The sequence below is a fragment of the Bos mutus genome, chromosome 7, assembly GCF_027580195.1.
Source record: "Bos mutus isolate GX-2022 chromosome 7, NWIPB_WYAK_1.1, whole genome shotgun sequence".
In the NCBI taxonomy this organism is placed as follows: Eukaryota; Metazoa; Chordata; class Mammalia; order Artiodactyla; family Bovidae; genus Bos; species Bos mutus.
In genome coordinates this window covers 1,890,714-1,917,699 of record NC_091623.1, presented here as the reverse complement: position 1 = coordinate 1,917,699, position 26,986 = coordinate 1,890,714, and the positions used below count along the sequence as shown (strand labels likewise).

Sequence of the window (26,986 nt, the reverse complement as noted above, 5' to 3'; positions counted from 1 at the left end):
AGGCAAGGTCCTTATCCTTTGCCATCTAATTATAATTTAACCTCAGCTTTTAAAGGGCCCTGAGGAGCAAAGATACAATGGGTCCATGCTTTCAGTCTTTTAAAGAGTTTATTTTTGCCATGCAATTCATAATTGAATATCATTGAAAAGAGTTGTCAAAAAAAGTTGATAATTATGTTCCTTTCATTCTGGGGTGTGTGTACTTGTTTTCTGTATCAATATCTGCTGGCTTTAAATGGTGTAGAAAGCATCTGGGTATATTCTTATATTGTGTGTGTGTGTGAGGGAGAGAGAGCTGTTAAAACACTCAATGAAAGTATAAACAGAATAAAATAAAATTTAGATTATAGGAGCCTTCAGTCGAATAAGTTTTATTTGCCACTTGGCAAGGATGTCATTCTGCAATATGTAAAATACAAAGCAAGGGGTAAAGTAAAATGGCATGGTGACTGGTGTTGGCTTTTACATGTTCTATGTGTTACTGTTGTAATTACTAAAATTACTGTTGATGATGGTGATGATAATAGCTAACACTTATTAAGTCACATATTTGCTAAGGATTCTCTCATTTAATCCTTACAGTAACTCTATGTTGGGAGTATCCTTATTTCCCCCCATTTTATAGATGAGGAAACTAGGGCTCTGAGAGGTTAAATAACTTGCCCAAGGTCACCACAGCTATTAAATGCTGGAGCTGTGATGCCAGCCCTGCTGTGTCAGACCCTAAAGATCAGGGTCTTAATCATGACACCGTTCTGCCTCTATTTAAAAACTAACATTTCCATTTTCTGAGCACAGTCTTTAATATATTCATTTAGGCAAATTTCCATTCTTTGCTGGCATAATCACTATTCCTTTTGTTGGCCATTGCTCCCCTGGGCTTCCCTCAAACATGGTCAGAGATGCCCTGGACTTTTTAAAGATGGAAGAAAGGCCACATGGCCTTGCATAATTTGACCGAGACAGCTGTGCAGTTGGTTGTCTCATTTAAATTACAACCACAAAAAAAGATGTGCCAAGCTTCACTGACACAAGGCTAAGGGCAGGAACACGAGACGGTTTCTTGAACCTGCCCTGGGTTACTGCCAAAGGTAAGCAGCCACGCTCAGCAGGGTCTCACGGACCACTGAAGAAGCAGTAAGCTTCACTAAAACAATTATCCATCCCTGGGCCTCTTCTAAAGGTTTGATGCTCCAAATTCTCAGGGTAAAGGACTGGTCCGGCTCTTAGTTCTAGCTTGGAATGGCTGACCTAGGCAGGATCTTGAAGACAATTCATCTGAACGTTGGGGAGAAAAACAAAGATAGGAGATTTAAAAGGTTGATATTGCAAAGGATCATCCAGACAGTCTGTGGCTCAGATTTAGAGAAACCCCAAGCTGATTTGATGAAGGCAGAACATTGTAACCACAGAGCACTGAGGTATTCATGAAACCTGACAAGCCTACTTTTAATACAGAATCTGGTACAAAGTTTCATGTGTATATTTTTGCTGTGGTTTTTTTCCTGTATCTTTTGGAATTAACTCTGATAGTCCAAAGGGTAGCTTTCATGTGCACTGTTTCCCTCTTTGCTTTGAGATGGTTTAGAAACTTCTCCAGTGTTGCGTGAAGCAATAAACCTGTGTCTACCAGATACACGATTTCTTCTTTTATTGGTGGAATTTTTACAAAATACATTTTTTCCCTGTTAGATATTTTTAAACATCAGTTTCTTTGTTTTCTTTCTCACCTTTCCAAAACTTCATTCATGGAAGATGCTTCCCAAATCAGAGTGGCTTTTATTAAAATTATGTCTTTTGGAAACAAACATGTTAAGTCTTCCAGGAAAAGTTCATGATAGTGATATCGTTTTTTTTTTTCCTTTTGCATGTAAGGGTATTATGAGTGTGTGTATGTGTGCACACACACGCGCGCCCTGTAGGTTTACGTAAGCATATGTGCATAGAATAGCTTTTCTACTGCAGCTTTTAATGACAAAAGAACGCATTTTGAGACTAGTGGGTTTTTAACTAATTATGATGAAAGGGAGGTGGTCGAGATGACCTCCCCCCCCCGCCCCCCATCCAGAAAAAAATTCCTGATACAACAAAATGAACGAGGACAAGCAGCATGTGTTCCGCTGCCGGTGCCCGGGCACCTCTGCGAATGGAGATGGGCTCCAGGGAGGCCCGGAGCGGGAGCGCGCGGAGCAGTCTCCCCTCCGCCCGCGCTCTCAGTGCTGGCTTTGTGGGGACTCATGAATTACTTCTTACAGTCGGGGCTCCTTGCTATAAATCCAGCCTGGTGCCGAGAGCACTGTGGGCAGCGGAGCACAGAGCAGAGGCCGCGGTGTTTGTGTTGTTGTTAGCGACACGTAGCGAGTTCCTCCGAAACGGAAAGGCCCCGGCTCCAGTTTGTCGCCAGTGAAAGCCGAAACATGAGTCGCACATGTGCAGCGGGAGCCCGGCTCAGGGGGGAGCGGGGCCAGCGCCACCGCCCACCGGGGTATTTGTTGGGGGGGAGAAGAGGAGGGCAGGGTGGGAGCTGAGCAAATAGCTCCGAGGAACCAGGCAAGGATGCGCTGACACTTAACTGTTATTTGCCGCCCCCACCCGCCATTACTCGTCCGAATACTTGAGAGAATTAAAAAAAAAAAAAGTCCTCTTTGTGATGGAGCTCTAAACTGGCTTGCTTTCTCAGGATATCCTGTGTCCCTCTTGGGGTGGGTTTTTCGTGGCTTACTTGGTTAGGAGATGTATTCTATCCCTTTAAGAGGTAAAACCATGAAAAAATGTAAATGTAGGGACTTTAACACTTCCCCCCTTCCTAACATTCATATAATTGCTGTTAAGCCACATTGAAAACCCTGGGGCCTGGTGTGCACCAGGGTAAAGTTACATTTCACAAGCAGAAAATTGACTCACCACTTAGGAAAATTGGCTACCAATTATGTGTCAAAGGCTCTAAAGTCAGACCTGAGGTTTTCTTTTTTGCCAGAAAGTGGGATTAAAAAGAGCACAGGCGGACAGCTATGTCCCCTTCCCGCCCCCACCCCCCCCCCACCTCCCAGAGTGACTTGCTTCTTGCAGCTGAGTTTCTGAGTTTCCTCCTGAGATTTCTGGCCAGAGAGGAGGGAGGGCTCTGGGCCCCCTGAGGGACAGGGTAGCAGGAGGAACAGAGGCAGAAGGAGAGGAGTCCAGCAACCTAGAAGTTCTTTCATGCACAAGGATTTACAAAATCTGCTCCATGGCACATGGGGAGAAAGTTGATTTTGCCCCAGACCAGTTGACCCAGGGTCTGAGAGCTGGGAACCAGGATCCGGGGCCAAGGGATGCTGGGGAAAGGAGACATCCATGGAACCATGTATAGAGCCTATTCCAGAAGCTCACTGATCCCTCCCATTGTAGGAGGAGTCATGGGGGCAGGAGGGGGGTCTGGATCCACCCACAGTCCTGGGGGATGTGAGGGGTGGAAAGCTGGATAGAAAACAAAAGGGAGTCAGGAGTACAGAGACCACCAGTGGAAGAAGGGAGGGAGAGAGACATACTGAGAACCAGAGAGAGGGGAAAGGATCTATGGAGGAGAGAAAACAGGAGTAAATGGAGACAGGCGGGTGAGAGGGGGAAAGCGGATGCCCCGTACCTCGTCTTTAGTCTCCCCACCCTTCCTCGGCTACTGTCCTTTGTTTCTCCACTATACAACTTTCTTGTCACACGCCTCGTCTTCTTTCAAGGCCAGCCTTCTGTTCCTGTTGGAGTGGCTTATCCCAAGTTTTATTTCTAATGCCCTGAAATCAAGCCTTATTTAGTGCTTCATTTTCTGCCTCTAGAGGGAGAGAAAGAGAAAGCGTTAGAACTTGCCAAACTGAGTGAATCTGCTGTGGTGCGTTGGAGAGATTTCGTTTTTGAGGATAACCGGGATGCAAATTCATACTGGAGATTATCCCAAGATAAGCACCCCTCCTGACGACAGGATGTGATATGTAATAATTTTAGTGAGAAAAACCATCCTTGTTTTGCCTTCTGGGAAGTCATATGCTAGCTGTTTCTGTTTGATTCTAGCTTTGGAAAATTTCCAGACTTCTCAAGAACCATCCATCTTAAATCCTCAGTGATTTTGACAGTAAAGACTGTTTTGTCTGAAGGACAGCAATTCTAAGGCCGAGTCTCACTCAAAATATCTAATTTCAATTTAGTACTGCCTTCTTTGCTGGAACAAAGAGAAAGAATTTATACTTTGCAGAATATTTAGTTCACCTCAGAATCTTTACTAGGTTAAAAAATATGTGCGTATGTGAATTTTCCTTATGTAGCAGTTCAGAATGCATAAAAGTTTGTTTTTCTAATTAAGACTCAAACATTTTGAATGTTTATTTTCCCCCTGCCTTCTTACATATTTAAGAGAGCTTTTCTAGTTTTAAGAATCTCACAGGCTCCCTCAAGTGATGCTTAATTAGAGAAGCCTCTTTCCACTAAGTATTTTCTTAAATGTATAATTGATTGTGCAAGGAAGGAAGAGCTGCAGGAGTGGAAATCATACATCATTTCATTATTAATGGCAATTTCTAAATAAAATACAGACTTTGTCATGCTAATGGATAGCTGAGTATGTTGCAATCAGAAGCTTTTTTTTTTCCCCCCTTTTCTGGGATGATTTTAGGAAGTTTAAGTGACATTTAATATATTGACGAATATGTTCTAGTACACTGGGCCAAGGTTCAATAAAAGAGCCAGATCAAACTGAAAAATGCAAGGGAATGTTGTGACAAAGCCAATGATTTGGGAAGTCACATACATTACTTCCTTTTTCTGTAGTGAAGAAGCTGTGTTGTTTTTTACCTGGACTTAATCTGCAAGGCACGCGTTTAGCACTAACCGTGTGCTGCTTTCACTGCAGTGCTCCACAGATGTCCTCTCTATGGAACTACAGAACTGAAAGTTTCTGAATGGCCCTCGCCCTGTCTCCAGTGTAGAGTTCGTTAGCCAGAGTGAAAGTTGGAGTATCCCATGGACTCTGACATGGCTGCTTTTGATTAGAGGCTATCTTAGTTTGAGCTTCTCCTGAAAGTAAACCTTCCACAAGGATTTGGATGCAGGTAGTTTATGTGGGCATGCTCCTAGGAAGCAGGATGTGAGAAGAGGGAGAAGAAGTAAAGAAGAAAACTAAGATAATGGTGCATTTTCAAAGTCACTGCATAGGCAATAGGTGTTTGATCTTGTTGGGATTTCCTAAGAGGCAAAGTAAAATATGTCCAAGAATTATGTTTCCAAAAGACTAAAGACTGGGACACTTATTTCCTGGCTCGCATTGGTTGAGGGTTGTCCCTGGGTACACTGACACCTTGATACTTGTAGGCTGTGTTTGCCTTCAGTCCAGGCAACTCCTCCAGAGTGGGCATGTCACGGAAGGAAGCCTTCTTGTGATGGCATGCAGTCAGGGTGAGCTACATGACTGAAGTCAGAATGGACCACAGAGGTGGGAGGCAGGTATCAGAGGCATCTGTTACAGAGGCTAAGCATGAAAGCCTATGAGGAGGGAAGCTTCTCGTACCTAGTAGTCCATCCTTTGTTCTTTATTGAGCACCTGCTGTGTGCCTGGGTATCGTCAGCGCTCAGTGATTCTTTGTTGAATCCATCAGTGAGTACACAAATTCATATTCAATAAATGTTTGATGAGAACTTATTGTATGTCTGAAGGCCAGTCTGTCTTCTTCCTCTAAGTATATTCATGTTGTCAGACCAGGTGCTGTGATTTTGCTTTGAAAAATATGATACCAGATTATGGAAATGTGGTCCCTATCTCTTGACAGGTCCAGGAGATAGAAAGATGAATGAGACGTGATCTGAGCTACATGTCTCAAGCCTGAAATATAGGCAGTCCTGGGGTGGGTGACTCTGTTAGATGTGGAGCATTTGCCTCTCACCAAGATCCAAAGTTTAGAAAGCAGGTTTTGGTGGGGGATTTAGGGGAAAGATATACAGATAGGGTTCCATGAGTTTTCTAAAATTTTGGCAAGGGGGTACTCCTGAGGGAGGGAAACAGCATGGCAACTGATGTGAAAGAAGATTGGGAAGAAGTTTGAGGTTACTGTGCGAAGGCTCCTAAAAGCTGTGATAAGGATTTTCTAGTGTAGGGAGCCATTTTAACATAAAGAGGCGGTATAAAATCCATGTTGAATACTCAGTGTCCAAACATGAATTTCCAATTCTGGTTCCCACCACATTATCCTCTTCCCATTATGAACAGCATCCATTCCTCCACACAGGAGCCAGAGTAAGCTTGTCAAAGTTGACATCCATTAGTGCCCTTCCTGAGGTTTCTTATTACTGTTAATATAAAGGCTGGATTCCTTATATTCTGTGCCCACTGCCTGTGTCAGGGACACTCCCTCCTGTTTGATAAGTTCAGTGCATCTGTTAGATTCTAGCTGCATTTCCTCTGGTTCTCAGAGACACTTGTACTGACCTCTCCAGGGGTCAGTTCCCAGCGTAGAATGCTGTACGCTCCATGAGGCCAGGGGCTGTTTCAGTCCTACTTGGTACAGTGCCTGACAATTCTACTTCTTTTGTAGAAGCATGTTTTAATTAGTAGGAGTCTTGTCATCATGGACAACTTGGCACAGTGAAATGTATAGCTAAGTTCCGCACTGCAGCTAATGGGTTCAATACAACGAGATTATTGAGGGCCTCTTGTGTGCGAGATCCTCTGGCTCATATGTTGGTGAAACAGAGGCTTTTCCTGCTCTCATGTGGCTATACCCTTGAAAGCTGTAGATGTTTGCAAACAGAGTGCTAACCAATAAGATGTTTTAGATGGTATGATAGAGTATCAGGGAGCACCCGTATCAGGAACTGATCAATTCGCTATGGGGTCAGGGAAAGCGGCAAATAAGTGATATTTGAGTTGAACTTGGAGGGATAAGCAGAGCTGTAGAGAGTGGAATCCAGAGGCAAGGAGACCAAACTAGACAGTTAAAGTGATAGTAAGGCCCAGAGGTGATGAAGTTTTGGTGGTGGGAATAGAAGGGAGTGGGTGGTGAACGAAGGATCAGATTGGCTGTGAGGGGCAAAGGAAAAAAGAAGTAAGATGAACTGCCTGGATCACTTTCTCACCCATCCCTTTCTGTGGTGGGAGACAGGAGAATTGAAATGATCTAAATGTGGTTTCTTAGTGTTCATGTTATCTTGACTAACCTTGATAGGACTTTTATGACAACTTTATCTCAAGCTGCAGCAGTTTCAATAGAAATTGGATTGTAGGATACACAATTTGATTTCAACAAACAGCTTTGCACTTGTATCCTATTTCATTGTTCCTGAGTTTCATTATTGTCATTGTCTGCAACTTAATTCCATTTCTGTTTGGAGCACTCATTAAGTACCTTAAAATTATGCATGTAGTAAATTCACAGGATAACCTATGCAAATAAGAAGCACCTCTCATCCTGGTCTGAAATAAACACTGTGGGTTTGTTAAGTAAATTTGGGAGTTTCAGATCATTTCTTTACACTTCCAGTTCAGCTGGGACTTTTGTTTTTTCTTCCTTTAAATTAATGGAGAAAAAGAAGATAAATATATGCATTTTGAGTCAGAAAGGGAGGGGCATGTAGAGGAGAGAGATGGGAGGGAGGGAACGTATGCAGCTTCTTTTTTGGGTTTTGGCACAAAAGAGTAATTCCCATCAACTCAGCTTGGCCAAGAGAAGCCTTTGGATAAGAATTTTTGAGATCTTTGACTCTTTTCCACATAAAAAAATTTAAAAAATAATAAAAAGAAGAAATTACAAGTGATCTGATCTTGAAGGTTAAATGTCTAACCTTTGATGTTGGTTTTTCAGAAGTTAAATAATAAACCACAGTTTCTTTTTTTGTTGTTTCATTTCTTCCTTTTTTTTTTTTTAAAAAGAGTACTACTTTATAAAGCTTATATTTATAATAAAAAGAATGAAAACATAAATAGAAGACAGTCAAGTGTTTATAAGTAATTAATTAAATGTATTTCTGAAGGTTCTAAATTATTTGGTATTTTCACCTTCTTTGGAGTCTTTTTTTAGCTATGATATATTGAGGATATTTTTTATTTCTGTGGTTTTGTTTATAAAAATTAACTACTTATGATTATGGCAGAACTTACTTTAGAAATTTGCAAATGCAAGTGAATGAGAAGAAAAAGAGAAGGTATAGATAAGATAAAAAATATATATATATTTAAAAGCTTATTTTCTTAAAGTATAGTTTATTTGCAATGTTGTATTAATTTCTGTTGTACAACAGGGTGATTCAGTTATATATATATATGTGTGTGTGTGTGTGTATTCTTTTTCATATTCTTTTCCATTGTGGTTTGTTACAGGATACTGAATATAGTTCCCTGTGTTATACTGCAGGACTTTTTCATTCTGTGTATAATAGTTTGCATCTGCTATCCCCAAACTCCCAATGCAAGCCTCTCCCACCCACCCTCCTGCTTGGCAACCACAAGTCTGTTCTTTCTGTCTGTGAGTTTGTTTCATCAATAAGTTCATTTGCATCATATTTTAGATTCCTTATATAAGTGATGTATAGGTATTTGTCTTCCTGACTTCTCTTAGTATGGTACTCTCTAGGTTCATCCATGTAGCTGCATATGACATTATTTCCTTCTTTTTATGGCTGAATAGTGTTCCATTTTGAGAAGGCAATGGCACCTCACTCCAGTACTCTTGCCTGGACAATCCCATGGACGGAGGAGCCTGATGGGCTGCAGTCCATGGGGTCGCTGAGGGTTGGACATGACTGAGCAACTTCACTTTCACTTTTCACTTTCATGCATTGGAGAAGGAAATGGCAACCCACTCTAGTGTTTTTGCCTGGAGAACCCCAGGGACAGGGGAGCCTGGTGGGCTGCCATCTATGGGGTCGCACAGAGTCGGACACGACTGAAGTGACTTAGCAGCAGCAGCAGTATTCCATTATATATATGCACCACATCTTCTTTATCCATTCATCTGTCAGTGGATATTTAGGTTGCTTCCATGTCTTGGCTATTGTAAATAGTGCTGCTGTGAACATTAGGGTTCATGTCTTTTCAAATTATAGTTTTTCTGGATATATACCCAGGAGTAGGATTGCTGGATTATATGCCAACTCTAGTTTTTTGAGGAACATCCATACTGTTTTCCATAGTGGCTGCAACAATTTACATTCCCATCAACAGTGTTGGAGTATTCTCCAGAAAAAGCAATATTTTAATAATTACTGTGCTCTTGATATTGTACTGCTTAGTTAACACCAAGTTTCCTTGAATAAATGACAAAATAAAAAATGAGTAATGAACTACATATATGACTTGTAGATTAAAAACCTGAGGGACTCATACTCTAGAATAACATAATTTTGCTTTAAATTTTATATTATTTACATGAATACTTGCCATGACAGTGTATATGTTCTATGTATTTTCTCCCGCTTGAATTGTGAAAAAGTGTTAATTGCTCAGTCATGTCCGACTTTTTGCTACCACATGGACTGTAGCCTGCCAGGCTCCTCTGTCCATGGGATTTCCCAGGCAAGAATACTAGAGTGGGCTGTCATCTCCTTGTCTGAGGAATCTTCCCAACTCAGGGATCAAATCCCATTTCCTGCATTGGCAGGTGGATTCTTTACTGTTGAGCCACTAGGGAAGCCCTGTTTCATTACATCAGAATTTAAATATCTAGACAGCAGTGTCTGGTGGATTAAAAAAACAACAATAACAGCAACCACAATACCTTGATTAACTTACAGCTCTTTAAAAGTCCCAATTTCTTAGCCATTTAGGAAATTGGAGGTTGGAACCAAATATTCTTCCCCAAGATCATCATCACTTTCCACTTAGGATGAAATAAATTTCTCTGAAAGAAAGATGAATGAGTATTCTATATAATTAAACAGTCTGGTTAATAGATAATTTCATCATATGGTAAATACAGAATATCTCTTTCATATATGATAGCATAGATATGATCGATATGGTTTTATTCAACAAGTACGTATTGTCTGAAGCCCCTGGGAGAATTGTGTAGCATGGTTTCAACTTTCAAAGAACATCTCACCTAATGTCATTTTTCTATGATCCGGAGGATACCTTGGTGACTTGCTGTGAATTAGGGTCATAATTATGACCATCATTTGTCATTGTACTGTGACTACACAAGTACTGGTTAATAGAGGATTCAGAATGATAGAATGCAGGGTAAATCATTTCACCTTTTCCTGGAGCAGTGTCTTGGTGAGCCAAAGCAGAAGCAGAGAATGGAACTGATATCATTTCCATCTGCAAGCCCTCATGACATATGAAATGCCGTGAGACATTTATGGTTTTGTTGCTACCATCAAGACCTTTGGCAGAGTTCTAAAGTTATTTTAGTCTCTTCTTTCTTTCCTTCTTTTTTTTTTTTAGCTATTTCCAGCTGTTTATTTTTTATCTTGCTTTGAGATGTTTAAATGGAAGAGATAACTTGAATTAAATCGTGGTTTTCGGATCTGGCTAGAACAATAAGACAGTGATAGCAATTTGGGTTCTCCTGGCTATGTATTTTGTACTGAATTCCTCACAGCAAAGGTTAAGTTTGAAGGAGTGTTTCATTCATTCATTCAGTGAACATCTACTATGTGGCAAGCAGAGTATTATAGACATTGCATAGACTTTACAGTCTCGTGGGGAAGACAGTCATTCAAAGAATCACATAAACAAAGGTAAGATTACAGTTATGTTTGTCATGAAGACAGGTGCAGGAGGATAATATAAGTGCATACAAATGTCAGGCATGGCATGTGAAAGTGTTAGTTGCTTAGTTGCGTCTGAATCTTTGCCACCCCCTGGACTGTAGCCCACCCAGCTCCTCTGTTCATGGAATTTTCCAGGCAAGAATACTGGAGTGGGTAGCCATTCCCTTCTCCAGGGGATCTTCCTGACCCTGGGATTGAACCTGGGTGTCCTGCATTGCAGGCAGATTTTTTACCATCTGAACCACCAGGGAAGTTCAGAGAGGAGGGGATCAGACGTACGTGGAGCAGATCCAACAGACTGAAGGAGTCAGGGAGTGTGGCTCCAAGGACGTGATGATCAGATGGAGAACAAATCTCTATGTCTGCCTGCTCCTTTTTGTCAGAATTCCATGTGGCACAGTAGAAATAGCGAGGATGTTGAGATCAGATGAACAAAGGTCTCAAATGTTTTTACTAACGAGCCGTGTGCCTTTGAATAAGTAACCTCAGTCTTCTTGAAATGTAAGCATTTTAATCTGCAAAACAGGGGAAACACATCTCACCTGCTGGATGTTTTATATTGTAGAGATACTGTGGAAATAATACTTTCCTTAAATACCTGATTCCATTAAATAGTAGGTGCTTACTAATATCATTTCATCTGTGACACAATGTGAGTTATATAAATCAGGCCTTTTACAGACATATTTTTTAAAAAATTAATAGTTGCTTTACAATGTCATGTTTCTGCTGTACAGAAAAGCGAATCAGCCATAGTATACATATATCCCTTTCCTTTTGGCTTCCTTCTCATACAGGTCACCACAGTGCATTAACGTAGAGTTCTCCGTGCTATGCATTATGTTCCAGAGAGAGCTTTCCAACAGGGGCTTTCCTGACCACCTAACTCAAAGCAAATTCTTATCATGATGTCTTGTTTAACTTTTTTTGTACTGTTAATATTTAATAAATAAAAAATAATATATACAACACTTATGTTGTGAAGCATAACAATCAAAATGTGAGAATACTCTGAACTTAGTAACAGTCTTTTTGAAATTTAAGATATTAATATATATGAGATCTGTGATATAATTCTGTTTAGAAGATGGATTTTTTTTTTAAAGGAAGGCCAAAAAGATGATAATTATTTGGAGCTTCAGTACTGCTTCTGTTGCTTGGGGACCAAAAAATAAACACATACAAAGACATACATACACACAAAGAAAAGTTTTTTTCCTTTGGGAAAACAATAGTACGCCTAAGCTGGTTTGGAGGAAGTTGATTTTTTTCCCCCAACCAGAATGATATTTGGGATAACATTTGAATTGGTTGATCATGGTTTTAGGTAAATAAACTCTGAAGTAGGGTCAATTTTAGATGTATAGAAGAGGAAGGGCCCTGGGCTGGGATGCAGGTCACCATTGGATCCCTGGTCTGGCTTCACCTTTGACTTTGGCTGTGCACCTGGGACTTGTTTTGCTTTTCCAGGCTTCAGTTTCCTCATCTCTAAATCCAGTGGACGAAGTGACCTCCAGAGTTTAACAGTCCCTCAGCCCCTGCCTCTGTGACTGGTGTTCTTTCTCAGATCCTTCTCTGCTTGGCGAGCAGAGAGTACAGGCAGTGGCCAGTGAGTGAGAGAGGCTGCAGGTGTGTGTCCCTCAATGCCAGCGTGCCATCTCTGATGGATTGGCGCCGACAGCAAGCTTCTTTGCATGGGAAAAAGTTCCCTTCCAATTACACGGCAGTTTTGTGGTGGCTGAGGGCTATAATGGGAATGCTTTGCAGCCAAAGCACTCTCATTCATAAATTCCACTGTGCCACTCTCTAATTTTTCTCTTTTGGATAGATCAGTATTTTGTGGTTCTCTCTGCCACAGCCATGCAAGCAAATGTGAGTAGTTAAATATTGTCATGGCATTGAAGTCTCTGCAACAGATGGACATGACAGTGTCGATCATAGCAATATTTGGTGCAGTAAATAAAAGTGGACTGACCCAATGTCTTTTAGAGGGCTGACTTTACAATGAAGTACAGGAAGAAGCTGAAAATGGGAGCTGGTGTGTCTGGTTTATTTCTTTGGAAATAGATATTTTATTTTGGTAAAGGCCCTCTGTTCATCATACACAGCTAGATACATTTGCTGAATGTCAACCCCTTTGTGCAGGTGTGAATATCTATTGTAAATTATGGAAATATAGGCTGCCTACTTTTTTTTTTAATATTTGCTACATCTGTTTTTGCAACTTGCATTATTCCTGGGTTCCCTTCTTGAAAGTGACTAAAATGCAGAAAGCAAAAGAAAATATTGTTCAAGAATAGAAATATATAAAATAATCACACAGAATCCATATGCAACACAGACTATTTTAGTATTTATTTTTTAAACACCAGGAATGTATTTCCTTAAAATCAGAGTATCAGCTCCTTTGGTAGTGATGTAAAAGATTTATGCTTCATGAAAAATCCATTTCTTTGAGAGTCTATACCCTGTGTGTGTGTGTGTGTGTATATACATACATATATATGTATGTGTATATATATATATATGTATTTATATATATATAAGTTAACATTTGCCTCTGCCGTGCAGTGTTTGCTATGTTTTCATTGCAGTGAGGAATAAACTTAAGTATAATTGCAGAATGACTATTAGTTCATTAAAGCACCGAGGATTGGCCAGGCTCAGTTCGGATGACCATGGATGTGTGTGAAGATGGGTACCACACTGTGGTAGTGAACTTGTAGATCATAACTCTGCCCGGGGCTTGCCTCTGTATTTCCCTTTGAAAAAGATGACTGTTCCTCTGTAGATATGTAGCACAGAATCTGTTTCTAAACAGCGCCAATAAAATCTGTTTATTGGTGTCTCTTGTCTACATACAGCCACCTGTCTAAAAGCATAAATTCACATGTATAGAGTGGTCTATTCTCTCCTGCATAAGTATATGTCACCCCCCATTGGCATCAATGAAAGCTGTGTGCTTACCAGCAGGAGAATAGATTCATATGCTGTGAACAGGTATGGAATTCTGATTTATGGTCTGTGTTGATTTTAATGGATATACCTGCAACAGCCACAGAGCTAAAAACTGTAAGGTGTTAAAATAAAACATTTTACAGCACAATATATTGCCTGCTTGTTAGTTAAAAGCACTACCAGGGAGCGCATTTTAGCTAAATTTGGTGGTATTAAAAATACATGTGGAGTATCTGCTTTCTCTTCTCTACTCTTTCTCTGTATTTCTCTGAACATGCTTTTCCCTGTTCAGGAACTCAATGCCTGTGACCTTTAGGGCACCGAGGGTGGACATTCTGTGTGGCATGAGACAAAACTGAAAATGAAAGATTAAAGTAATTCTGAAAGATTTCAAGATAGGCTGCTGTCAACTCAAATGCAGAAGAAAAAGGAAAAGAAACTAGTTTCTTGAGTCCCCTGTGCTCTAGATCATAGATAGCCATTTTGGTGGCATCCTCAGTGGATGTAAAGTAGCTCATGCTTTCAGACCCTTCATGCCAGGGCTCAAAAGCCTTTGCAGAATCATTTATTAAATATTTAAGCATTTCCTCTTTCTGCTTCTCACTCAGCTGCTCAGAGAGCCGGAGAGGAGCATTTCCCAAGCCAATGAGGTACCAGTGTGTAGTTGTGATTCCTTTGGTTTATAGGCAAGGGTCAGCTTTGTTTTGGTGGCTGATCCTGCAGCCAGCACCCCTCAGTCATAGCTGAGGACTCCCATGGTCAAAGAGACAAATGCCGACGAAAGTGCCTGGGTGTAGGCCCTTCTGTGTAGCCTTTAACTGATGTGGCTTTTAAAAGAAATCCATGACACTCTAGAGAATCGTTAATATTCTGTTTGAACAGAAAACAATTTCAAGCAGAAAATTTAGAATTACCTCAAGCAAAGCTTTTGTTTTGTTTTGTCATCATTTAGAGGTACTCCAGGAAATACTTTAAACTTCACTATATACATCAAGAACCAGTGGGCCCCATTATTAGGAATGCTGGATTGTACGCATTCAATATTTTATGTTTTACATGTTTTATTCCCCGCCCAGTTCTTGCTTTTAGGTGAGCATGAATCAAATCCAAAGGGACATTTTTAGCTATTTCAAGAGCTCTTGCGAAGGAATAATAGTATGAGTTGGTTTTAAGTTTCATGGTAAAACCACTTTTAATATTTAAATGATTTTTCTTCTGAAGTGGGGGAACTTCAGTAAGAAAGTTACTTAATAGCTAAGTTACTTTAGCTTTCTTAAAATCTGGAACAGTGCTAAAATAAAGTATAATATAATACTTAAAATAAATGTATCTAAGACCTGTGAAAATTCTACTTCACAGCATTTGTAAGGAAATGTAATACATGCAAAAGTATACAGTAGTTTATAGTAGTTTTATTTCAACTAGTACAATATAACAACCTGACATGCTGTGAAAAATAAATAACTTTCTGAAAATGCATTTTCCAAGTATGAAAGTAATATTGAAGAATGACTGAGGTAATCACTTTTGTATAGATTCTGAAAGTGGAAGAGAGGGAAAGAATAATTTATGATTTAATGCATAGAGTTATACAGAGGTGTGAAAGATTTTCTTTTCTGTGGGACCGGGAAGAGTGTGCCGTGCCATTTTGCAGAAAGACTCAGAGAACACGGCTGACACATGAGCAAGTGCTAGCAGGAGTCTGGGCCAGCTCATTTATACCCCACACTCTTCTTTGTTTTGGTTTTGGGGTTAACAGATTGAGTAAATACATTTCTTTTTATTCTTTCATAGGGAAAAAAAGACTCTTTTGACTGTTAAATTCCAATTTTCCAAAGGAAGTAAACATTCCATCTCAGGCTTCTCACACATTCTGATAAATAAACCGCATTAAATCACAGAATGTGTATGCAAAGGAAATAGCCTGTTTATTTTCTGGATGGAGGACCAGAGAAGAGTAGACTTGCCCAAGGTCGTACAGCCAGCGAGCATGTGGGTCAGAATCTTTCTACTCAGGCCCATATGCCCTCTTGGCCAGAGTCGCGTTGAAGTGGCTGAGACTTTGATAGGCCATTAGGTGCCCAGGCGCTTGACTGAGGGGAACGTTGACAGTGTTAGCTGGTAGTCTCGCAAGTGTAATAGGTCAGGCAACCTAAAACAAACAAATGTCGCTAGGTTGTGAGCATCCCGATGAGTGACTCTGAGGTAGGGTCTTAGTCTCCCTCCCTTAGTCTCTATCAGCTCCCTTTAGACCGCCTCAAATAAAGATACGTTCCAAGTAAAAATTGTTTGCTTGCTGTGGAACTTAGCTTCTGGACAAGTTTTTGAGCTCTCCTTACCCCATATCTGCCAACATAATAACATAATCATAGCTTAAATTCCTCTTCTTTTGTAGTCTAGAGACACTGCTGCTTTAGATTTGTGACCCTGAGTCTTGATATCTCTCTTTGGTATGATTAACTGGGTCCATCTTGATCGGAGAATATAAACATAAAAAGTTATTTCCGTTGGCCTGAAAAGTGTGGGATATCTGGGCTGTCACATAAGTAAGTACTCAGTAGAGAAGGTGGGGGTAGGGGAGTGAGTACGTTTCCCTCTACTGTCTCCCATGCTTTTTGACTTTTTGTCATGAGGTTTGTAGGTCAAAGGAAGAGGAAGGGAAGTCCACCTTTCTATGTGCCAAAAGGAATGGTGTGGTGAGCATGGGTCAAGGGAGAATGGACTACTCAGGTAGGAAAAGATCACAAATCCCTAGGGCATCAAGGAACAAAGAAAGATGGGCGACAAAATAAAAATCAAGTTACTCTTCCTTCACAGTTTCCCCAAGAACTGTGATAAGTGCTTCAAAAATAGTCTTGGCAGGCAGCATCTCCTGTTACTCTGGCCTTACCCATGAGTTTGGTGGAGGGCATTTGCATAGAAATAGTTCTTACAAATGAACATGGACCCTGGTCCTATTTTGCTGGAAGATTTAAGGGTGTCTGATGTGGCCAGTGAGAAGGTGACAGTGGTCCTCATTGCTGAGGAAACTTGGGGGATATAAAAGGTGAGTTTATCTTCCTTTCTTTCAGAAGCAAAGGATTCAGAAGTGCTGGCCTATTCCTGATGAGATGATGAAGCAGTTGAAACACAATTCTGGAATCCTTTTCTTCTGATCTTTCACCCACTTTCTTCAGTCCCCTTTCCTGCATCATAAACTCCATCCCTCATTCTGCATACATGATGCCAGTGCTCCCCAAGGCACGTCTCTTCTGACCAGACTCTAAATAGAGTGAAGTAGTTTTATGTTCTCCACCACTGAGTGAGGGGAGGAGGATGAGAACTTCTATTTAGATCTCTGGGGCTATCAACCCAAGAACTGAATCTTTAATAGCAAAACTTAAGGTCCTCTAAATCCGAGAGACATTTTAAGGAACAGATGGTTTATCACAGTACTTTTGTGTATGCCTGAAACTGGGAAGATCAGTTACCTGGAAGGTCAATTCTGATCCCCTGAGACTGAAAAAATACTTCCTACCTATGCATATAAAATATTTGGGGATTTGGTTGTACTACTAAATAATGTACTACTCATTACATGCAGGACTATTGTGGTCATTCTTATGAATAGATAAAGTTGAAGCTTAGAGAAGCTAGGTGACTTGTACAGTCTACAGTTAATTAGTAGAAAAACTGTGATTAAAATCCAAGTAGTTTAATTTCAGCGTCTATGTACTAAACCACTATTCTATACAGCATCCTGCAAATATGGTCTAAGATCTTTTGATTAAGAGCATCACATTTCTGCTGATAATTTAACCTTTGGCATTGTTTAATACCCAGAACTGCCAACTGAATTTTCTGACTTGGAACTCTTGTCTTCTTCCTGGTGTTTACTTTTTGTTTATTTTGATGGTTTTTTACTGATGCTCCATACAGCAGAAGTAAAGCTGAGAAAGTTTTGATGATTTGGGAATTTTCTCTTTTGCATAAGCTTTCAGTTGTGGATAGTTGATAACCCTCTTGATGAAATAGTGCTGTAAACTCAGCCGGCTTGGTTCCTCCATCTCTAGGTCTGTCTCTCTTTGATGGCTTCAGTGAGCCAGTAATATAATTAAGTGCCCCAAATAGAGAATACCTAAGGCTTCCAGTTTGTTTTTGATTTTCTAGTAGGACATACCCTCAATCCTTGATGTTCTTTTATATATGTTTTTCACAGAGCTCCATGTTGAGCCAGGTCTTTGTTTATTAGGGAAAAAATGGGGAAAAGGTACCATCCTGAGTGGATTAGGTAGGGAGGAACCACAGGGTGGGAGGATTCCATGTTTTGCTCTTGGCTTTTGTTACCTGGAGCTTCATCAGTCTCAGGGTGGATTAAAATCCTATACTGAGGCCAAAGTGAAAGGAAAACCAGGACAAAGAAATCTGCAGGACATGGGGCGGGGCTTGCTTAGCAAGAGCAATGGAAAACAATGACAATGAAGTAGCTTGTAGCTTGCTGCCTAATATGTGTAAAGCATTGATACAGGCAAGATGGAGTTAATTCAATAAAATAAATATAAAATACTCTCTCCTCTGTCAGGCCGTGCTGGAAGCGGGTCAGAGGTCACTGAGCCGCTTCACTGGAGCACTAATCGATTTGCTGTCAAGGTGGCCTGCTGGGGTTTCAAGCCGGAGAGGAATTGAGAGGCGCTCTGGCCCAATTTCCATAATTGCTCACTGCCTTTAGTGTACAACCTTTTATGAAACACAAAAAATATATCATGGAATTGTATTGATTAGCCATTGGGCTGAATAATTCACTTAGTATTTATTACCTGACCCCAAGAGGTTAAATAAATCCACTATCTAACTTGGGTTTGTGAGAAATATTACTTATTCATTGAAATGTGGGCTGATTATTGCACAATAGGCCTGTATCTTTGTTTCTTGATTTTGCAATCAAGGTTAACCCTTCTTGCATTCAGGGGGCCAATAATGCTCAGAATGAAAAAAGCATTGTTTGAGTGCTCCCCAAAATAAGCCTAATAAGATCACTGCTGAATATCATTTTTGAAACAGTTTTCTGATCTTGAATTTGAGTCATTTAAGTCAAGGCTCAAAATGGCCCCAAACTTTATGCATGATGAGCAAATATAGACATAAACCTGGTTTTCATTTCAAACACTACATTTCATAATAACAGGCTTATTAATGATGATGACACACAAGCCCATTTTTATTATATTATTTTTGGAAGATTATCCTGTTGTACTAAGCACTCATAAATTAATTGTTCCAGGAAACAGAGGGGTGTTGGGGAGTGGGTGGGTGGGAAGACTCTTTCAGTCTTAAAGATGAATCAACCATGGACAGATGAGTGATAGTCATTGCAAAAAAAGATGATTTCAAGTAACTCGAAAATATGATGGAATTTAATCTGTAGGGCATTTTATGAATTTGTAAACTTGAGGTTATCATTAATTATTTACAGGCATTTACATATTTCTTTTACTCTGACTAGAGAGTCAGTCTGTTTTGATGTGGTATATATCCCAGTCACAGCTACATGACATCCAAATCTCATTAGGTTCTCAGTTGCCACGAGCTCTCACTGTCAAGATTCAACTGTTCCTTGCCACAGCTCTCCCTCCAAAAAGACATTTTTAACTTTTGTGTAAGGTCTTTTCTTCAGTTTCCTGTCTGCATCCTCCAGCATCTCAAAGCATTGTTTTTGAAGTTTAATGGAACTTATTGTAGGTCAAGGAAAGGAAGCCACATGAAGCATTTTTTTCTCTCTCTCCCTTCAGTTGAAAGGGAAAGGGAAAAAAAAATCATTTGAGTTCAGTGCTAACTTTATGTTTGTTGATCGTTTAGCATTTTTGTATCCAGGATCTAACCTTCCGATTAATGGTAGGAAAAGCCCGGGCTCTGGTATTACACTCAGAGTCTGCTTTTCCTGTGCTGTGGAGTGGAAGGAAGAGACGGCTGCAGAGCAGGGCCAGTGTGTGCAGAGTGTCCGAAAGTGTGTTCAGGTGTGCCCCACTTCCCGTCTTCCATGTGGCTGCCCATGTGAACTTGGGCATTGCATTTAATTTTTGTGTTCTATGTTAAAATGATTTGTTGATTACCACTTTGGGAATTTTCACCTTCGAGTTTGGGTGTTTGGGCTCTATATTTAGTTTGGGGGGTGGGGCGGATGTGGGAGGGTGGGGAAGGTAGGGAAGGAAAGAGCGAGGGATCCGAATATTGGATTTTTTCTAAGTGACATTTTAAGTCTTGCTTTCCTACCCCTCCCTTCTGTCCATGTGGAGCTCAGTTAAGTGGAGAACATAGTTAACAAAATGACTTGAGAGCTCTTGATAGCCTCTTGAGATAATTTGGTTGTAAGCACTGAGCAAAATGCATTCTCTGGATATGCTCATTTCAAGTGCTAATCGTGAATGCTAAATTTTTTAAGGAAGCCAATGTCATAATACTGTTTATAGCAATTCTGAAATAAATATTAGTGAGATGCTTTAAAGGACAGGATGCTATAAGAGAGAGGCAGACAATTTTTCTTTCTATAGAATTCTTCTGTTATTTACCGTGCGCTCTGCCATAAGGCATAGACTTTGTCTGTATTCAACAATACTAACATATAGGTGAGAGGTCTGTGGATGAGCTTAGAAATATCACTCTGTTTTACATGGGCTTTACACAATAGCCCAAGGAAACTAGTTAAGAGCTGATCAAGGAACCAGTGGTATATTTTGATTTCTAAATTTGGCTGTTTTTAGTGGATGAGGGGAATTTATTCCTTCAAAATAAACAGAAAGAGGCTGGACTTTAGAATCAGATGGTCTTGGATTTGAATCCTGGCTACTACATGTACCTGGATGAGCTAATTAATTTATTTTGTTTCTAGAGTTAGTACGGTGTGGGTAATAGTATATACAATCACAGGGTTGTGAATTGAGCACTGAGGATTAAAAGAGATGATTTTGGCATGTAATATATGACTGAGTGGTAGTTGTACTATTATTATTCTTTAGAAAATTAAGCAGGGATATTTGTTACTGGTCTTGGTAGAGATTCTAAATCTCGAATTACATATTCTAGAGCATTCCCGAATGTATTCACTAGGTAATCTAAAAGGAAAATGCAGTTTGACATTTGGGGAAAAAAATTCTTTTTTTAACCATTAAAATTCCTTCAAAGTGGGGAGGAGTATGGCGGATTTTCAACCGCACCCACAAATATGGTGGTTTTGTTTTTTATTTTAACTAAAAGTGGCTAAGATTTCCCAACTGTTCTATTTTTACAAATTTTAAAAGTTTCCTCGCTGGGTCAGATTTAGGGCCTGTGTGGGAAACGACAATCTCTGCCAGCAGCACTGCAAGATTCCTGCTGTGTTGTGGTTTCCATGTATTTTTACATTCCATGCATTGCTGAACTGTGCATAGAAGGGAGCTGTAAATCACCGGTTCCTTATGTATGAGTTTGTAGCCTTTTGATTTGAGCTTCGGAGTTAATACATTATTTTAAAACTGGAGGTTGTGCATGAAATGACTGTGCCCCAGATCACGCCTCCTCCCCTTCTCCCGGCTCCACCCTTCACTTCCCCAGTTGAGGTCGAAGGTAAACTTTATATAGCACAGGAAACATTTGGGGCTGCTAATAAACACGTGTTACAAACGATGAGGATTTACTTGTTGTATGCACGCATGCGTGCTTGGGCTTTGAAGGAAGCCTGGTTGCAGTAGGGAAGACCAGGAGGGAGTGACTGCTGCCCTCCACAGTACAGGTTTCTTAAGGACACATGCTGTGTCGTCGTGGATTCCAGGCATGTTGTTGGAGAGTTCAGCATGCCCATAGCCCAGGCCCTACTCGCTACACACCCACATGTCCCGTCGCCATGCACACTGCAGCCACGTTAGTTCCCAGCCAGTCCAGTCCAGGTCTGACTATGTCACTTCCACTCACAGACATTCCCTGGAACCCTCTTCCTCCTACGTCAAATCTAAATTATGTGACCGGAGGGCTCAAACCATCTTTTCACTGCATATTCCTCTACTGTCCTCCAGATGCCTTAAGCTTCTGCAGCCCACATTTCATCATTTTCCCAGAGTTAGCGCTTGCCCATCTCCCAGTTCTGACTTCCCTTCTTCCTTCTTCTTGCTGCCTGTCCTACCTGGCCCTTGGGCCCTCCAGAAGGAATCTGTCTTGCCTCTCTTTAGTGCTTTGTTCAGAGTCAGATTAATTTAAAGTTTATTTATTCAACCAGTACTTGTCGAGTGTCTCTGCTAGTACTTTTGCATGATGCTGGGATGTGGATAGTAATAATAATAATAATAAAAAAAAACCCGATCCCCTGCCCATCCAGGTTATTTTAAAATATTTTTTTCTTTAATAAGTTATAAAAGTAATTTAGCTACATTACAGAAAACTTAGGATAGAAATAAAAGGGAGATATAGACTTCACAACCAAATCATTCTCATCATATAATGAAAATGATTTAATTTTTAATTAAACCATTTTTAATTCATGTGTGTTTTTTAGGAAGTTATGATGGCATAACTACAATTTTGTATTCTTTGTTTTAAACTCCAGTTTATATATGTGTGTAAAAATGATTATGATTTTTATAAAAATAGAAAATTGTATATCCCATATTTTAAGGGATAATAAGTTATTTTCCTTTTTTGATAATTGAGGGTTTTTTCATTTTTTGTTATTGTAAATAATACTGGTGACCATATTTATGTTTATAGTTATTTTTATAATTTGGTATTTCCTTAAGATAGCAGTTATTTAAAAAATTCAATTTCCTTTTTAAGTAAACTTTGTTCAAGAATCTGAATATATAAAACAGAACTGTTCTGGTTGTCATGGGGTAAGGTATCCTCAACCACTCCTGTTTCCCTTTCAAAATTGCCTGAGACCTTGAGGTACCTCTGCCAAAACCTGGGGCTTTGCGGGGAATACTTTGAAATTCTAGTGATAAATCTTAGAAGAAGAATTATTTCTTCAGAGCTTATGAACATTTTCATGTCTCTTAAGGCATAATGTCTGATTATCTCCCAGTGACGTGAATTTCCAATGCTCAGCTCTATTGATTATCTGTGAGAGAGCCATTTCTCTACATCTTTGTGGATACTGTGTATTACCACTAAATTTACTTTTTTACCTAACTTAGTCAATGAAAACTGAACATAATATGGGTGTACACTTCTCTTATTACCAGTGTGGTTGGACATTTTTTCACATGTGCATTTATACTTTTCAAGGTTTTTTGTGTGACTTCTTTATTTCCTTTTCATTGAGGATTTCTTAATTGGAATCTTAGTATTTTGATTATCAGTTGGCTTAAATCTTTCTATGATAAAGATAATAGCTGTCTAGAAATAATGTCATGTACATATTTTAGGTTATGAAACACGATTGATCCTTCCATTTTGTTTGCAAAATAAGTACTTAAGATTTCATTCTTGTAAAAACACTGGCTGAGCCCTTTGAGGTAAAGGAGACTTTCTATTTTACATAGCAACTGGAGTTGAGTCTTTCATGTATCAGAAGTTCTGAAAATGCTACTGCTGCTGCTGCTAAGTCACTTCAGTCGTGTCTGACTCTGTGTGACCCCATAGATGGCAGCCCACCAGGCTCCCCCGTCCCTGGGATTCTCCAGGCAAGAACACTGGAGTGGGTTGACATTTCCTTCTCCAATGCATGAAAGTGAAAAGTGAAAGTGAAGTCACTCAGTCGTGTCCGACTCTTCGAGACCCAATGGACGGCAGCCTACCAGGCTCCTCCGCCCATGGGATTTTCCAGGCAAGAGTACTGGAGTGGGGTGCCATTGCCTTCTTCGTCTGAAAATGCTAGTGGGATGGATAAAGTTACTATCACAACTGCTTGCTATTTTCCATCCTTCATCCTCATTAAGATCCTACTTGTACTGCCATCTCCAACCCTGCCCCTGTCCCCCTTGCCCTGGGCCGCTTCCACCACACTCTGGCCTCACTGGCTGCCTTCTGACATGCCAAACCTGTTCATGCCTCAAGAACTTGCTGTACTTTCTATCTGGAACTTTTCCTGCGGAACATTCGTGATTGCCTCTTTCTTGCTTCTCAGCGCAAATGTCACCTTCTCAGAGAAATCTTTCTTATTCACTTTTTCTCCCAACTTCCCTTCTGTCTTTCCATTCAGCCATCCAGCCACCCATCCATCCAGTTCTCCATTCATCCTTTAACAGATGTTCATTGCATTCACATTATGGTGCTTGGTGCAGGGAATACGATAAACAAAACAGATGACTTCTCTGCTCTCATTGGAATATCTTGTTTCCTCGTTAATTATATAATCCCTTCACTTCTTGCTACAGAATAATTCCATGTGAACAAGTACATTATTCTTCTTGCTCACTATTGGATCCTAGCCCTATATATGCTAAATAAACATTTGCTGAATAAATAAATGTTTCACCCTCCATGCCCCCAACATGGTACCATTTCAGTTGCTTGGAATGTTGTTGGCATCTTTTCAGAAGCTTAGAGTTTCTTAGCCTAGCAGTCCATTTTAATTGGTTTCTCTGTTTCTACCTTGTCACCACATTCCTGGAAAGAATGAAATTAAGGGGTATTCTCCCTTTCCCCCACCCCAAGTCCTCCTGTTCCCATCCTGCCACCCACTAGATCTTGCCCAGAGGATGTTTTCTTCCTTTAGTGCATGAGCACAGCTCCCATTAGTGTTAATGAGGGTGATGCTCTCTCATCTAGAGCCTGCTGGGATTTTTCAAGCACTAGCCACACACTTAAAATAGAGACACTTCAGAAAGTAGGAAGCAGTTGCACAGAGCCCCAACTTCAACCTGCTTTTAATAATAGAAACCCTTATTTGCCAAGTCCATGTCAGTTTTTCCCTGGCAAGCTTTATTTGGAAAAGGAATGGGCTGAAGTTCATTCTTCCAAAAGAGAGGAAAGGAAAGGTCCCTGTGAGCTGGGGAACCCTGGGCATGATATGCCAGGGTTGAATTTGTACAAGTAAGGTGCTGCAAAGATCTGTGAAAGATTCAGAGCAGGTACACCTGCTGAATAGCTGTCACGTGAGGGTGGAACTGGAATCAGAATGTCCTTATTTTCATTCAGTGTTTATCAAATGCCAGCTACATGCCAGGCATGATGCTGAGTGGTGGGAAAATGACTGTGATTAAGACATGGTCTGGACCCTCACAAGGCTCACACATTTTGGGACAGTGCTGTCTGATAGTCACCTGTGTGCGATTCACCTTGGGCAAATGAAGACTCCCAAGCCTCTGCATAGAATCAGAATTTCTGGGAACATACAACTAAGAATTCGCATTTTCAACACACTCTGCTTAGATTCTTTTGCATGCCAAGACCTGGGAAATGCCGGTCTGGTATCACAGCAGAGAATGACAATGAATAAATATTAAGTGTTGAGTGTTAAGCCAGGGGAGGGTCTGTCAGGGCAGCCTAACCTGATGTGGGAATGAGCAAGTGGTCTGGAAGGCTTCCTCAAAAAGGGATATTTCAGTGGTGACTTGGAGTAGTAGGGTTATTACTCCAAGGAGGAGTCAGGTTAACTGGGAGGGAATGGGGGCTAGGACTGGTTTAAGATAGACCACAGGTTAGAGGAGAGGGGCTTCCCAGGTGGCTCAGTGGTAACTCTGCCATTAGTGCAGGAGACACAGTTTATCCCTGGGTCAGGAAGATCCTCTGAAGTAGGAAATAGCAACCCACTCCAGTATTCTTGCCTGGGAAATCCAATGGACAGAGAAGCCTGGCAGGCTACAGTTCATGGGGTCACAAACAGTTGGACGTGACTTATCAACTAAACAACAATAAATAGATTGGAAGAGGACTTTAGTACCTCTTTGAGAAGTATTCAGAAGTGACTGGACATAATATCCATGTGTTTACCAAGAAAGAATAAGGAATGGGAGTAGTATGCAAATAGGAATTTCTTACTCATGAAAAAATCAGGCCACATGGACAGTGGTACTGCCCCTCCTGATAGGCTGGGCATACCCCCTATTATCTAATGGAGGGACAGATGCATCCGGGGTGGTCATGAAAATTGCTCTAATGGTACAGTTAGATGCCTCAGGCCAAAAAAGCCAACTGGGTGGAGTTAATGGAAATTAGGCAGGGCCCAAACCAAAGGCAATAGACCTGTCTTTTTTTTCTCTTCATTCTTCTTTTTGAATTCCTCTCCCCACCCGCCCCAACCTCCTCCACAGTGGGAACTTGTGTGTGCAGTACGCAGATGCCTATTTTCCCCCCTTAGCTTAGAGGCACAGGGAGGGTGTGGAAGATTAAGGCAGATAAAGGAAGGTTTGATGGATAGAAAAAGAAGATGGCACCGACCCTGTGCTTCTCTATCGTGTCATTTTCTTCACAGATAGAAATTCTTAAAAATATTTGCTGGTCTGATGACATCAGTGTCAACATCTAGAGTTGCATTTAGCTTTGGGAAAGAAAAGTTTGAGAATGTGGTTGACTCCTAAGGTTTTTCGTTCTCACTTGTACAGTGCATGGAGAACTGTGAGTCAGCTTCAAGGTTTTTTCTGTGCTGGGAAACAAAAGCCTGGAGCATCCTTGGGGAGGCAAGAGCAATGGTGGCCAGCCTGGGAGTGCACGTTGATGGAGCACTTGGGCCATGGACTCTGTCGGCTGTTAGCATAGGTTTTGTTGTCTGTGCCCCGATGGTTGTTAACGCTTATATTTGTTGTTTTGTAAGCGCTGTCTGTCTTCCCTCTATATCCTCTTCTTTCTCCTGTGGCCTCAAATGTTCTTACACTGTTCTGGCCATTTAAAAGTATGAAGTTCCTGATTTAGGGTTATTTTTATTCATCCTGGAACTTTTCTTCTTTAAGTCTCAGTCATTAGAAAACTAAGTTTTCATTAACACAAGAGCCTGCTCACCAAAATACTTACTAAATCTGGCTGTAGAATTTGACTTCATGACCTTTTAGGGTGGTGAATGTCAAAGACTGAGCCCAGGGCAGTGTAAAATAATAAGCAACTGGGCTGTAAGATCCAGCTTGACGGCATCATCTGAAATCACCTCCCTGAATTTATTAGAGTTAATCAATCCAGGCTGAAAAACGGAGCTAGGAAATCTCACCCACCATGCTCTATTTCATTCACACTTACATTAGGTAATAGATGTTTCTGAGTTTGTTTCACTGGTGGATTTTGTCGAGGCAATCAAAGGTGTCCTCAAATGGACATTCCTTGGATGTAACTTGAAAAGTGATAAAATGCCCAAGAAGAAAATCACCAAGTTGTTTCACTTGAATTGCTCAAGCCTTTTTCCCCAAAGGTAAAACTTATTCCTCTT

At 40.5% G+C, this 26,986-nt stretch overlaps 1 protein-coding gene across 7 annotated transcripts in view; it reads left to right on the top strand.

Annotated features, from left to right (window-relative positions):
* The window catches only part of EBF1 (EBF transcription factor 1), a 409,074-nt gene that overhangs the window by 46,416 nt on the left and 335,672 nt on the right, over nt 1–26,986 (top strand). The window lies entirely within an intron of this gene.